Raw genomic sequence first — 14,992 nt, 5'->3', positions numbered from 1 at the left:
GAGAAAGGAGGGAGGGAGGGATGGATGAAAAGGTGAAACAAAGGACAAACCCCAATGTCCCCAGTGAATCTAATGGACAAAATCCCAGGTACACAATAAAATTCTGCCTCCTTAAGCTCGTTTTTTTCCATGCCTAGAATTCAACTCTCACCAGATGACTGAGACTGAACAGGTTTCAAACCTCGAGGGGGCTTCTGGCTGTGATTTGTCAGTCCTCAAAGGCCAGCCAGGTGACTGTAAATAACTTACAATCATTAGGAAAAATTAGTATCAAGATTCCAACTCTAGCAGTCAGACAACATTGGTTCAATTTACAAGAGATTACTTTTTATATTCCTTGGTTCCCCCCAAATTAGGAAGGGCCTGTGACCACAGGTCCTGCAGGGTACAAAGGGCAGGTCTACATCCCTTTTCTCTTTGTGCATAGTCCTGCCTGCTCCTTTTCAGTTTCAGTTCTGCTACCACAGTACTGATCAGCACATTCTTCAGTAGCATAGGGAAGGGCAGGCACCATCACACAAGGACTATTACACAGAGACCTGCCAAATGCACACAGCAAACAAATGAAAACAAGAGATGAAAATGTTATTTTTCATTAATCCCTTTCAGTGACAGCAACCTCCGTGGCTAATTGTAACAATAGTAGATGCAGCATTTTCTGATTGAAATGATTTTCAAGTTGTGGGTGCCTTTATGAACAGTAATTGCCTACATCTGTGACACAAGTACTTTTCAATTCCATTAAACCTGGGGTTTTGCTCAATTACACACGATATCTTGGAATTTTTCTGGCATATTCATCATCACATACATCACCTACAAGACTCCTGCCATAACAAGGGGTTCTTTATAGGGGTTTGAAATTATTAAAGTGACCCAGCACTTTTCAATTGTAACAGCTCAGGACAAAGTAGATCTCCTGATCCCACTTATGTAGCTATTTAAATGTAACCTAGTTATAAGGTGGCCTAACTTACTGATATTTTTGACACGTTTTCAAAAAGTGGCCTCTATTTAAATCCATGCAAATATCTGTATGCACACTTTCTGAGCACTGCAAGTCTGAATCTATCACCTGTGCATGCATCTGCTGTTACCTGAAACATGCACATGCTGCTATTTGCATGAAAACTTCTACACGCCTGAATAGAGGAGGATCCTTTGAAAATGTGGCCTTTTAATTATATTTCATACTCCACAAGAGTAGCCTAAAAACAACAGCGGGATATAATAAGGCCCTGGCATCAAATGAATAAGGAACAATATAAAAAAATCAGCAGCACTTTATAAAGAGGACAGGAACAAAATATACAGTAACCATAAAACCAACAGATAAAACAAAACCCAGATTTCCCCAGGTGCAATCTAACAGGACAATTTTGCCTTCATAACTCTAGCAATACTCATCTATTTCAGCATGTAATGATCCTGTTTAAAGTATCCAGGAAACAATAAACTCTGGCCCCGGTGCTTGTACATGTTCACTTTGTTGAGTGTGGCTCACATATCTGGACCTCCCAGCTGTTAACAGCTTCACCAACCACCCCTCTGTCTTTGCTTCTGTGTATGTCACTTCATTGTGGCTCTGCAAGGTGTCTGAAGTCCCAAATGCCACTTGTCCTTCTGTAAACCTATCCCAGCGGTATCCCTCCCCCAACTGCCTCCTTTGGGGTTCAATTCTACACCATTGAAATCAATGGAATTTTTTCCATTGACTTCAATTAGAGCAAGATCGGGCCCTTCAGCAATTTCCACCCAGTTCTTTCTATTATGATTTGTACCATTCAGGGTTCGGGGCCTCATTGTTCTAGGCACTGTCTAACAAAACAATGGTCCCGTGCCCCAAATATTCTTCAGCATCATGCAAAAGATGCCAGAAATGCAGTCCAGTGAATTACCTTGATAACCTCTGGTGTAATCTTTCTTAATATCTGTGGTTTCTAATTCTATCAATTACTAGACAATTAAATTAAGGGGGTTAAGTTACACAGTGGTTTCTGAGAGCAACTGTTTTGAAAATCCAGTTAAAATGTATTTTAAAGGTAAATAAATGCCTAATCTTTGCCTGAAACACAAGCAATATGAAATTTTTTTTAAATGTGTGCTACCATCTCCAAGCCTCATCCTCTCTCCAGTGAAATCCCTCTTCAAATGCCTGCACTTTTTCATTTCCACCCATGCCCTTTCCCTTTTTGCCTTTACAGAGCTATTAAATTTGTTAGGACAATTTCACTGCTCTACATGGGAAAAACCCACACAGAGCTTATTTCATCTTGTGAATTTTTCTGCAGACTAAGCTAAGGGGGGGGAAAAGAAAGAGTTTCTCTAATTGTTTTAAACCACGGATGAAAAGAACCTAACATGATCACCCTTGATTAACATGCTTATTATATAATATATAAACAGGGAAACCAGGGAGACAACCCTGGGCCACGAAAATAAATAAGGAAGCTTTCACAAGAATCAAAACAAAGCATCATTCAGAGTCTGTAAACAACTGAGCCCGCTGATCCTAAAACTCATATTATAGGTAGACATGTACCTCTTTCTCTCTATTTGAAATAGTTAGATAACATCCTTAATGTTTTATTATTCTTCATGTCTCCACATTAATCCTTTTATATTGATAGTTCCCAATGTATCCTCTGCCAAGAAATGGACTTTGTGCAGAGAAAAATCCATTTTCTAGTGCCAAAGATATTGATAATTAACATTTATGTCATGAAACTTGTAATACCAGTTTGCTAAAATAAAGCTAAGCTTTTCATTATTATTTTAGAGTTTAATTTAGTCATCCAAGGTTACTCAGCTTCATGTTTATAAATTATACAGGGCAGGGACTTAACTCCTCTTGATCGACCTGTTTTGGAATTATGACTGTACAAGTAAGGAGGTTCATAACCTTGTTTGAATATCTGATCCGGCCTTGAAAGAAGGTGATTTATGGGATCGACAAACCCTCATCATTTCAAGAATCGGCATCTGAGAACAAGATTTTCCTCTATAACACAAAGAGCGGAGCAAATCAGTTAAGTCTCTACTAGAAGCTACAACTTTGTTTATGTAAGAGTCATACAAGGTTACAAGGTCTGAGAATAGTCTGCCAGTAAGAGTATGGATTTTAGAACAAATAAATAGCTACATACTGCATAAAAATTGGAAGTTTTGAAACTACTTCTCTGATAATTCAGCACTAGCCATGCTACAGCATGTTCTAATTTACCATTTGGTATATGCTTTTGAAAATACTGAAAGTACATGCCAGTGGTCAACTAAATCATAGAAAATTCAAGCCCTATTTTACATGATGGGTGAGACATTGAAAACTGCATGACTTAGAAATGCCAGTCCCATTAAAAGTTAATGAGACTTATGTTCCTAAATCACTTACTCTCTTTTGAAAATCTCACCCATTTCCGTTTCCAGTGCTACTGCTGCCAATCACCAGTATTTTTAAGATAGTACATTTTTTGTAATTATCTGGCATAATAAAAGCACCAAAATTGTTTCCTGAGAAAAACAAATCCAGAAACCCTAAAATACTGCAGCACTTCTGTTTCACTTTCTGTACCAATGATGAGAGGATTCTGCGAAGACAGACTTTTTTACAGGATCTGAAAAATTTCTATAGTAATCAAACATATATGCCCATATTAAGCACCATAGACTGCCAAATTCCAGAGAAACAGAAAACACTCTAGACTTGTGCATGGAATTGCTTTTATGTGTTATTTCAAATGCCCTTCCTGAAGTTCTTATGGTGATCTGCGGAGGGAGGGGGGAAGAATTCTGAAGATAAAAGTCAATTCCAGTGCCATTTCTATGATTGTGGAACCATGGGAAGCCAGGGGCACTGAATTTATCACAGTATTTACATTACTGTTACAAATCCAAATGTTTCACCTATTTTCTAGGAATACTTCACCTTGGTTAAAAAGAACCAAGCAAAATCATGGTGCAACGGTAATACAATTAGGGCATTACCGATGCACCCAAACTTGTAGATTGTGTAAGGAATATCAGGTTGCAACCTGTATAAGTGCAGGTAACTGTGCAAAAAGGGGCTAAAACTGTTTTTCTTTAATAATTGTATTCTCTGCCATGCATTGTCAGGGACTGAAGAAAGCACATGCCCAGCTTTCATTATCTGAAGATAACCTTCCAAATGTAAACCAGTGCAGACCTGTCTTCCTTTGTCTGCAAACTGGCAGTTCCAGAGCTTCTATTCCGCCTCACAATGCTGCCAAGCACTAGCAGCTTTGGTCAGTTTCACTGCTGTTATTCAGAACCCCAGGGGTGACGGTAAAACTGAGAAAAATGGTGCCTCTTTCAGGAAAAGTAAGTTCAAGCAGAATCAGGCACTGGAGCTATTCATAGAGAAGCTCAATCCCCGCTTCCCTCCTCCCATGGAGTAGGAGGAGGGAGGGGATTTCTCCCTTTGGGTCTTGAAAAAACAAGAGTGAAAAACAGGGTGCTGGGCTATGGGGGAGATCTGTGTGTGTCAGGGCACTGCGGGTCTGTGTGGGGCATTGTGCAGTTATGGTGTGGGGCTGTGGGGAAGGGCACTGGGAGGGAGGAAGGAAGGGAGGGGAAATCTGTGTGTATTGGGAAACTAGAGAGTGGGGGTTTCTGTGTGGGGTGCTGGGCAGCTGTGGTGGGGCTGTGGGCAGGGGTGTGCTGGGCGAGGTGTGTGTGCACAGCACTGTGCATTTGTGGTGGAAGAGTTGTAGGGGGGTGCTGGGCAGGGGAGCTCTGTGGCACAGCATGGGCGCACCCCAATAGGAAAGGGCACGCTGGTAGCACAGGGCCAGGCGGACCAGTGTGCCTCTGGCTCCCAACGGGGCTGCGCACCTGTGTCTGTCTGTCTCCCCCCCAGCTCCACCACCGTGGCCTGATAGTTCACGCTTGCGATCTGGTCACCCTCCCGCTCCCTCCATCCTTCACTCCCTTCCCTGCGTCCCCCCAGCCCTGTCCTCTGTCCCGTCCCCTGTCTCCATCCGTCCCTGCCCCCTCCGTCCCCTCCGTCCCGTCCCTGCACCCCCCAGCCCTGTCCTCTGTCCCGTCCCCTGTCTCCATCCGTCCCTGCCCCCTCCGTCCCCTCCGTCCCGTCCCTGCATCCCCCCAGCCCTGTCCTCCGTCCCGTCCCCTGTCTCCATCCGTCCCTGCCCCCTCCGTCCCCTCCGTCCGTCCTTGCATCCCCAGCCCTGTCCTCCATCCCGTCCCGTCTCCATCCGTCCCTGCCCCCTCCGTCCCATCCCTGTGTCCCCCCAGCCCTGTCCTCTGTCCCGTCCCCTGTCTCCATCCGTCCCCTCCCGTTCATTTGCAGCCCAGCTCAGCCCCGGTCACTCTCGCCAGCTGGGGCCGGGCAGCTCCCCTGCGCTGCGATCCAGCACCGGGCACCGCGGAGCACCGGGCAGGCTGGGCAGGGTGGGGAGGGATACTCGCATTGCTGACACCTGCCTGCCTCAGGGCTTTCTCCCTGCCCGCCGCGAGGATCGCCAGGGAGGGCAGCAGCGTGCCGCTGAGAGCCGTGTCCAATTGGCCGGGTGGCTGCCTGCAGACAGCACGGGGGAGAGAACCAGACAGCCCTGTAACGCCGCCGCTGCTCGGGACCCGGATCCACGCTGCTGTGCCACCGAGACCCATCAAGTGCCACGGGAGCGGGGGACACCCCCCCCACCCCATGGAAGTGTCAGGGGCTGCTCGGGCTGGGAGCCCGGCGGAGAGTCCAGCTGGGCAGAGGCTCAAAGGGGGTAAAACGTTGCACCAAAAATATGAAAAAGTTGCCAGACAAAAACCCTTTAATTACAGCTCGGACGGGCCTCCGGAGCAGGGGCGGGGCCAGCCGCGGTCCCGCCGCCGGGCAGCAGCAGCAGCAGGAGGGGGCGGCGCGAGACGGCTCCCGGGGATTCCCTGCTCGCGCCGCTGCCGGGGGGAGCCGCTGCTGCTGCGAGCTGGTGCGCGGGGGGTGGAGGGGGGGGTGTCCTCGCGGGCGGGGCTCGCGCCCAGAGCGCTGACACTGTCCGTTGGGAACTGTCACGCCGCGCGACCGGGCCGCCCCACTTGTGACGTCACCGCCCTCTGCCCCCGCCCAACCAGCGTGGTCACCCGGGCTCCGCCCACCGTCACCGCGGCAACCACCAAAACAAACGTTCTCGGCACACGTGGGGGAGGGACGGGGGGAAGGGATGGGCCGTGACGCAGGCAAAGCAGCTGGCGGGGCGGGGCTGGGGGATGCAGGGACGGGACGGAGGGGGCAGGGACGGATGGAGACGGGACGGGACGGAGGACAGGGATGGAGAGACGCAGGGAAGGGAGTGAAGGATGGACGGAGCGGGAGGGTGACCAGATCGCAAGCGTGAACTATCAGGCCACGTTGGTGGAGCTGGGGGGGAGACAGACAGACACAGGTGCGCAGCCCCGTTGGGAGCCAGAGGCACACTGGTCCGCCTGGCCGTGTGCTACCAGCGTGCCCTTTCCTATGTGCCCTAAGTCATTCCTATGTTATTCCATAACATTCCTATGTGCCATAACATTCTTATGTGCTGAATAAGAGCACATAACATTCCTATGTTCCTCCCAACACCAGGAGGGTGTGTGTGTGCCCTTTCCTATTCTTATGTGCTGATCAGTGCTGTGGTAGCAGAACTGAAACTGAAAAGGTAGCAGGCAGGACTATGCACAAAGAGAAAAGGGATGTAGACCTGCCCTTTGTACCCTGCAGGACCTGTGGTCACAGGCCCTTCCTAATTTGGGGAACCAAGGAATATAAAAAGTAATCTCTTGTAAATTGAACCAATGTTGTCTGACTGCTAGAGTTGGAATCTTGATACTAATTTTTCCTAATGATTGTAAGTTATTTGCAGTCACCTGGCTGGCCTTTGAGGACTGACAAATCACAGCCAGAAGCTCTTTGATTTTTGGGAAGGCCCCAGATCATTTTGCAGCTGGAGTGAGCAGCACCACTCAGGCTACCGTTGATACACTAGGACTATCACAAGTTCTTCTGCTGAGCATCCAGCATGACGTTTGACCACAAAAAGGGGCAGACAAATAGAAGAGGCAATATAGTATGTAGTGGGCTCAGGGATGAGAACAAAGGACTAATCCTAGCGTTGACACTGGCTCCCACTGTGGCCCTGGTCAAATCACATAGGCCAAAATTTCCATACTTGAGTGCCTATAGTTATGTACCTAAATCATTGACTTTAATAGGGTATTAGAGCAGTGGAAGCTACTCCAGCCATTGATCTTTTCCCATTTTGCATACTGAGGAGGGACAGTGCTTCCTTGTGTCCCCCCTTGCAAGGATTCCCAGCACCCACGTGTTACTCATGTGGGTATTGAACATAAAATTTTCCCCATGCAAAAATACATTTTGTTTTCAAACAATCCAAGGACTTAGTTGACACGGAGAATTTTTTTAGAAAAAGGGCAAAATAGCTTGACATTTCAAAAGAAATCACTGTTTAATTTACTTTATAGTTCAAACATTATTTTAAAGGAGTTGAACTCAGATGTTCCTGAGGTTTAACAATGACTTGTATACATAGCTCCCAGAATGGAACCTGTGCAAACAAAAAATAAACAATAATAGTGTCTTTTAAATTCACTGTATTTTTAAAGACACACAGAGGAGAATCAGCCAGGCTGATTCATTGTATTTTCCCTGTGCTGATGAAGGAATTAGAGACAATAACAGAGCTTGACAAAACCAGCTAAAGCCACCAAACCAACTGGAGGGTTAAATCTATCAATCAGAAGTAAATATGAAATATAGGGGGGTGGGATCAGGGCGATGCCCTGGGGAGAAGCCCAGAGAACTCCTCTTCCCCAATTGTCAGAAGAGGGAAGGTGCTAGGATTTTTATCCAAATGCCCTCCCTGAGTCCTATTTAGAGATTCAGGTTCTTTAACATTATAGCTGTCCCAAGTTCGCATAGTGCAATGCTTGAATTTACATGAAGAGAAAGTAGAGAGTAAGTAGGAAAGTTCTTCCAATTTTAAACTAGATGTATATTAAATTAAATCTGTGCTAATTAATCAGATGCATAAAGAGTATTTAAGACAACAGCTCAGCCCCTCTCACCCACCCTCTCTCCATCACCATTGTCAACTTTCTCTGGATGTGTTTTTATGAATAAACTGAACTGATCTGACTGGCTGAATCAAACAATAAGTTGTTCTAAACGAATCACGATGCTTCAGGGCAATAACTGTTTGGGAAACATCTGTTACTTTACTGCTTCAACATTCAGCTGAGAAAATTATTAGATATATATTCTGATAATTTGAACAGAAACAAAGTCATCGTAACAGAACATTGAGAGAGGATCAAAGCCTTAGGTTTTGAAAATAAATATCACACGTCAACATTTTTTCCATAAATGCTTCGGCAGCGGGAGACCATTATCCTAAGATAACATTCTCCAGCAGAGAGATGATCTCTTAATTAGAGCAATATGTAAACTACTTTAGGATGCTTGATATAAATCCTGCAAACTGATTCATTGATACTTTTACTAAGATGAATTTTGATATCATGGGATGAAATCCTGGCCCTATTGTAGTTTATAGAACGAGGAGTACTCGTGTCACCTTAGAGACTAACACATTTATTTGGGCATAAGCTTTCATGGCTAAAACCCACTTCATCAGATGCATGCAGTGGAAAATACAGTAAGAAGATATATATACAGAGAACATGAAAAATGGGGTTGCCATACCAACTCTAACAAGATTAATCAATTAAGGTGGGATATTATCAGCAGGAGAAAAAAACTTTTGTAGTGATAATCAGGATAGCAAACAGTTGACAAGAAGGTGTGAGTAACACTAGGGAAAAATTAGCATGGGGAAATTTTTTGGAAAAGTTATTTTGTTGAAGAATTGCGACTTTTAGGTCTGTAATCAAGCGTCCAGGAGGTTGAAGTGTTCTCCGACTGGTTTTGAATGTTATAAATCTTGACGTCTGATTTGTGTCCTTTTATTCTTTTATGTAGAGACTGTCTGGGTTGCCCAATGTATATGGCAGAGGGGCATTGCTGGCACATGATGGCATATATCACGTTGGTAGATGTGCAGGTGAAGGAGCCCCTGATGGTGGGGCTGATGTGATTAGGTCCTATGATGGTGTCCCCTGAATAGATATGTGGACTGAGTTGGCAACTGGCTTTGTTGCAAGGATAGGTTCCTTGGTTATTATTGTTGTTGTGTGGTGTGTGCTTGCTTCAGGTTGGGGGGGCTGTCTGTAAGCGAGGACTGTCCTGTCTCCCAAGGTCTGTGAGAGTGAGGGATCATCCTTCAGGATAGGTTGTAGATCCTTGATGATGCGCTGGAGAGGTTTTAGTTGGGGGCTGAAGGTGACGGCTAGTGGCGTTCTGTTATTTTCTTTGTTGGGCCTGTCCTGTGGTAGGTCACTTCAGGGTACCCTTCTGGCTCTGGAGCACCTGGCATTGGCCACTGTCAGTAGACAGATACTGGGCTAGATGGACCTTTGGTCTGAGCGGCACGGCCGTTCTTATGTTCTTATACTTGGGAAAATGACTAGCAACCTGGCTACCATGGCATGAGCTACCTTTGACAACTGATTGCCTCCTTATTACCAGAACATCATTACAGAAAGGAAGCTTGTAATGAAACAGGGCCAGGGCCAGATGTGGATAGCCGGGATAGCCTCCTGCTGTGCTCATTTGGGTTTGTACTGTAGTACGGTGCAGTGTTTCTTTACAAAGGGCAATTGTTTGCTACTTTCCTTAGTAGGGACTAGGTGAAAATAAGATGAAAAATTCCAGCTTTTTGTTGGATATTGTTTATCTGCTCCTTGCACATTCAGGGTAATAGCTTAGAACTTTCACTGAAACTGAAGTTGCATAAAATGAGTTTTGTTTTAATACAGTTTAATTTAATTACTTTCAATTCTCTGATAAACACAGCATTGAGTGGTGAAAAAGGGACTGTCACAAAGATAAGAATGGCAATAAAATATATACTGAAAACAACAGATGAGTAAGAGCTTCATTGTTTAAATAGTACATAGAAAGAAAAAACTATTATATATTAAGAAAAAAATAGAGAAATTAACAAACCAAAAAAACCTTCATTTAACGTTACTTACGTTTGCTTTCATCAATAAAATAAACCATAAAAGAAGATCAGCAGGAAGAAATGGAATAAGAGGAAAGAGAAGATGAGAAAAGAGGAAAGGAGGAAGAGGGAAGCCCAAAAGGACAAATTTCAAACACCCGCAGCGAGTCACAGATTCATAAATTCCAAGGCCAAAAGGAACAACTCTGGTCTGACTTTCTGTTTAACATCGGCCATTGAATTTCCCTGAAAATAATTCCCACAGAAATTAAAGCAGATTGTTTAGAAAATCACACAATCTTGATTTTTTTAAAAAAAGGCCAGTTGTGGAGGATCCAGCACAACCCTCGGTGAATGGCTCCAAACCCTGAGGTTAAAAATGCGCGCTTTCTCTCTAGTGTGAATTGGTCTAGGCTTCAACTTTCAGCCATTGTCTGCTCTTAACCTTTATCTGCTAAAGTGAAGAGCTCATTAGTAAATATTTCTTCCCTTATGCTCACCGCTTACCCTTCTCTTTGAATGAGCTCCTGTACTCTGTCAGCACAAGGAGTGTTTTCTAATCCTTTCATCATTCATGTGGCTCTTCTGTGAACCCTGTCCAATGTGAGAGCATCTGTCTCAAACTGTGGACACCAGAAGTGGACACAATTTTCCAGGAGTGGTTGCACCAGTGCTCAGTACACAAATATGGAACCTCTCTATTTCTACTTGAGATTCTGCTCTTTGTATGGCTCCAAGAGTCACATTTGCCCCTTTGGCCACTGGGAACTCATGGGGAGCTGATTATCCCCCATGACCCCAAGTCTTTTTCAGAGCTGGTGGTTCCCAGGTTTGAATCCTCTATCTTGTACACAGAGCCTATATTTTGTCTTACTTTCTACACAGGTGATGACTTCTTTCGACAAAATCTAAACACAGAAATGAAAAAAACTCACAAAGTATCTCCTCCCCACCAATCCCCTTGGTCCTCACAGAGAGACAGCAAAGATGGAGGCTTGCTGCAACCAGGCTACAGGGGTCTCAGCTTCCCCCTGCCCCATCCCTGTCCTGCCTGGCTGTTGTCAAGGGAGCTGTGTGAGGTCACATCCGCCTCATCGTCTTTGCCCAATAGGCTGAATTCCTGCCAAAGGCCTTTGTGAAGTCACTGCCACACTCACCTTTCCCTTGCAGGCCTGATGTCTGCCCCTGGCCAGCCGGTTCGATGTTTGAGTTGCACCCCAAGATCTCCCCACTTGGTCATTATTGATTCTGGGGAGCAAGCAGGCTACCCAGTAAAACAGCAGAGTCTGTTCCTCACCCCACAATGAGTTTTTCACAGAGGTGTCAGTTGAGAAACAATGTGATGGCCTAATCCGGCCTCTATTTCTCAGGCTATGAAATTTCACACACTTAGCACCATATTAAGCCCAATCGCTTGTAGGAATTCACTAAAAGGCACCTTCCAGAATGATAACAAGTTGTGATGTGAGGATAGCTGGAAACAGAGAATCCACCTTTCCCCTAGGTAATTTGTTCCAGTGGCTAGTGTCTCTCACTGTCAAAAATGTGTGCCTTACATTTCATTTGAATTTCTCAGGCTTCAGCTGACAGCCATTGGTTCTTGTTGTGCCTTTCTTGGCTAGATTGAATTAGCCCTGCCCCATGAAATCCGATCTCCCCGTCCTGCTGGGAGCCCCTCAGGCAGGAGCACCCCAGTAGGTGCCTCCTAGCTGTTTGTCTTCTGGATTTGGGACAGGACTTCCCCTGTATGGATGCTCTCCGTAGGGATATCAGATGCACCTCCAGAGGCAGTGCAGAAGCAAGTGCACTGCATCAGCCTGTCATTGGGATCAGGGCTTTGGCCTTGGCAGCTTCTGCTTCAGCCACATCTCTGGGTGCCCAGGCTCAGGGCTTCTGACCCTGTGGCCACCTCCACATTTGGGAATGTCTTGTAGTTTCAGAACGGTTGGTGGCTCCTTCCTCCAAGCCCAGGTCTGAAGGCAGGACGGCAGTGAGGGTGGCAAGGCTGTGACTCTCCTACAACCACCATTGAATTCTTCCACTCTTCGATTTTGGTGGGGAAGCCACCAAACAACATCTCATTGAGATGGACGTGTTCCCAGGAATGTCTCAATTACAAGGAATCAACATTTCCCAGCTGAAATAAATGTTGTGCTGGAAAACGTTCTTTTGGTGCTAAGTCCCAAGTTTGTTCTGCCTTACTGAGCTGCCTAGCATGCAATCACATACAGAAACACTGCCCAACATGTAACGTCACAGTATTCAATTTTAACACAACTGCAAATACATCAGAGCATCAACATTTTCTGTTTTATAAGGTCTCTCCTTTTTTGGAACCCTTGTTTCTAAAAAAGCCATGCGAGACTTGAATCAAATTTCAGTGACTAATTATCATGTGTGTGGCATCATCATTAATGCGTGTTCTATGTAGTTAGGTTATTGTCTTCTTTAGGAAATTTGGGAAACAGGAGCCCTGGGAAACCCTCCTCCTCATACACACTGCACATTTGCTGCTACCTGGTGCTGGCTGAGCAGTAGCATTGTGACATCAGAGAGGATCCACCACTCAGCACCCCGTCCCTCCAGTTCATTTGCATACTTGCGGAGAATGAATAGCCACCTGGCTACCATGGCAAGAGCTACCTTTGATGACTGATTGCCCCCTTATTACCAGAGCATCATTACACAAAGGAAGTTTGTAAAGAAACAGGGCCAGATGTGGATAGCCGCGATAGCCTCCTGCTGTGCTCATTTGAGTTCCTTGAAACAGGGACCTTCACAAAAATAAGAATGGCAATAAAATATATATTGAAAAGAACAGATGAGTAAGAGCTTCATTGTTTAAACAGTACATAGAAAGAAAAAACTATTATATATTAAGAAAAAAATAAGGAAAGTAACAAACCAAAAACCCCTTCATTTAACGTTACTTAAGTTTGCTTTCATTAATAAAATAAACCACAAAATAATTAGGAAAAGAAAGTCAGGATTTTCAAAAATGATTAAAAGGTTACGAAATTTTTACGCTTCAGCTGACAGCCATTGGTTCTTGTTGTGCCATTTTTGGCTAGATCGAATTAGCCCTGCCCCGTGAAATCCGATCTCCCTGTCCTGCTGGACCCCCCAGCCAGGAGAACCCAGTAGGGGCCTCCTAGCTGTTTCTCTGCCCGGCTGGGGACAGGACTTCCTCTCCATGGGGATATCAGACGCACTTGCAGAGGCAATGCAGAAGTGAGTGTGCTGCATCAGCCCGGTGTTGGGCTCAGGGCTTTGGCCTTGGCAGCTTCTGCTCCAGTCACATCTCTGGGTGCCCGGACTCAGAGCTTCTGGCCCCCTGTGGCTGCAGCCAGGGCTGGGGCACTGGGCTCAGGACTTTCATGCCCTTCCCAACTCCTGACGGCACTCTGGGTACCTGGGCTCAGGGCTTCTGCCTGGCATCTGAAGTGAGAGCTCTGGGCTTCCCTTGCAGTTCCTTCTGGGGCTCAGGGGTCCATTTCTCTGAATGCCCCGAAAATGGTAGGAGCCGAGCTGTTCCCAAGTAATAGGTAGGAGCTGAGGTGCTACAACATGAAACCTCTCTGAGGCTCTTATCTGCTCCACAGGGACATCTGTCTTCTCACTCAATTAGCAGTGGGAAAGGGGAAAACCCCAAGGAGGCTCCTCCTCGCGCTCACAGGCTGTCGGGGGCAGAGAATTCACCCCAAGCCCACGCTTGTGAGTCTGTATCATAACACGCATGCACAACAGCACTGCACAAAGTTTATAAACGTCACCTTAACTCTGATGGTTCCTAACGTTTAAAGGCCCCCCGGGGTGCAACTTGGAGCTGGGGTACCGCTGAGCTCTCTGTCTCCCCAGCCTGGGCTCCCTCTCACACTGCTGCTGGGAGAAGATGCAGCTCGCTCCCGTCCCTGCACTCACACAAACCTTTGCACAGGCAGGGACACACCCAGCTGCAGGGACCAGGAAGCTTCTCCCCAGCTCCCCAGCCTAGGTCCCCAGTGCTGCAGCGACTTGCCCTGGCCAAAAGCCTGACGGGATCACTTTATTACCCAGTCTGCTCCTCCCTCCAAGTGGAGAGGATCATGCACCAGTCTCTGGTCCTGAGCAGGTGCCCCAACCACATCTAGCAAAACGAAGAGTTTTAGGGGGAACTAGAACACACATTGATTAACTATGCAAAGATAGGCTTGAAGGGATTGTAAGCAATGAGCGCACAGCTCAATGCAGGTTACCCAAGAACTGAACCAAAAGAACCCTCTGCTTTGGCCTCAGCGGCAGATCTGGGGCGGTGAGAGCTGAAGCTCCAGACTCACTTTCCTGCTCAGCTGCAGCTGTTTCCCCCAGGTCTCTCCCCTCGCCGCCAGGCTCCGGCTCAGGGGCTGGCTCCAGCCACCGCAGAGTCCGAACCCTCCCTGCCCCCCAGAGCTGGGCACAAAGGGGCCTAATGCAGATCTCTCCCCCATACAGACCCGGCTGGGGCAGCAGCAGCAGCAGCATCCCAGGCACCCACCGGCCCCCCAGCAGCTCCCACACTCCAAATGCCCTGCACCGCACACACCCGCCGGCCTCACAGCTCCTCCCCACCCTCCCATGGTCTCATGGGCTCATAGACTCATAGACTCGAAGGTCAGAAGGGACCATAATGATCATCTAGTCCCACCTCCTTCACAACGCAGGCCACACAATCTCACCCATCCACTTCTATAGCAAACCCCTAACCTATGTCTGACTTACTGAACTCCTCAAATTGTGCTTTGAAGACCTCAAGCTGCAGAGAATCCTCTAGCAAGTGACCAGTGCCCCATGCTGCGGAGGAAGGCAAGAAACCTCCAGGGCCTCTGCCAATCTGCCCTGGAGGAAAATTCCTTCCCGACCCCAAAGATGCTGATCACTTAAACCCTTAG

The sequence above is a fragment of the Mauremys reevesii genome, linkage group 17, assembly GCF_016161935.1.
Source record: "Mauremys reevesii isolate NIE-2019 linkage group 17, ASM1616193v1, whole genome shotgun sequence".
Lineage (NCBI taxonomy): Eukaryota > Metazoa > Chordata > Testudines > Geoemydidae > Mauremys > Mauremys reevesii.
The sequence above is the reverse complement of the archived record's forward strand: the minus strand, read 5'-3'. Positions refer to the sequence as shown.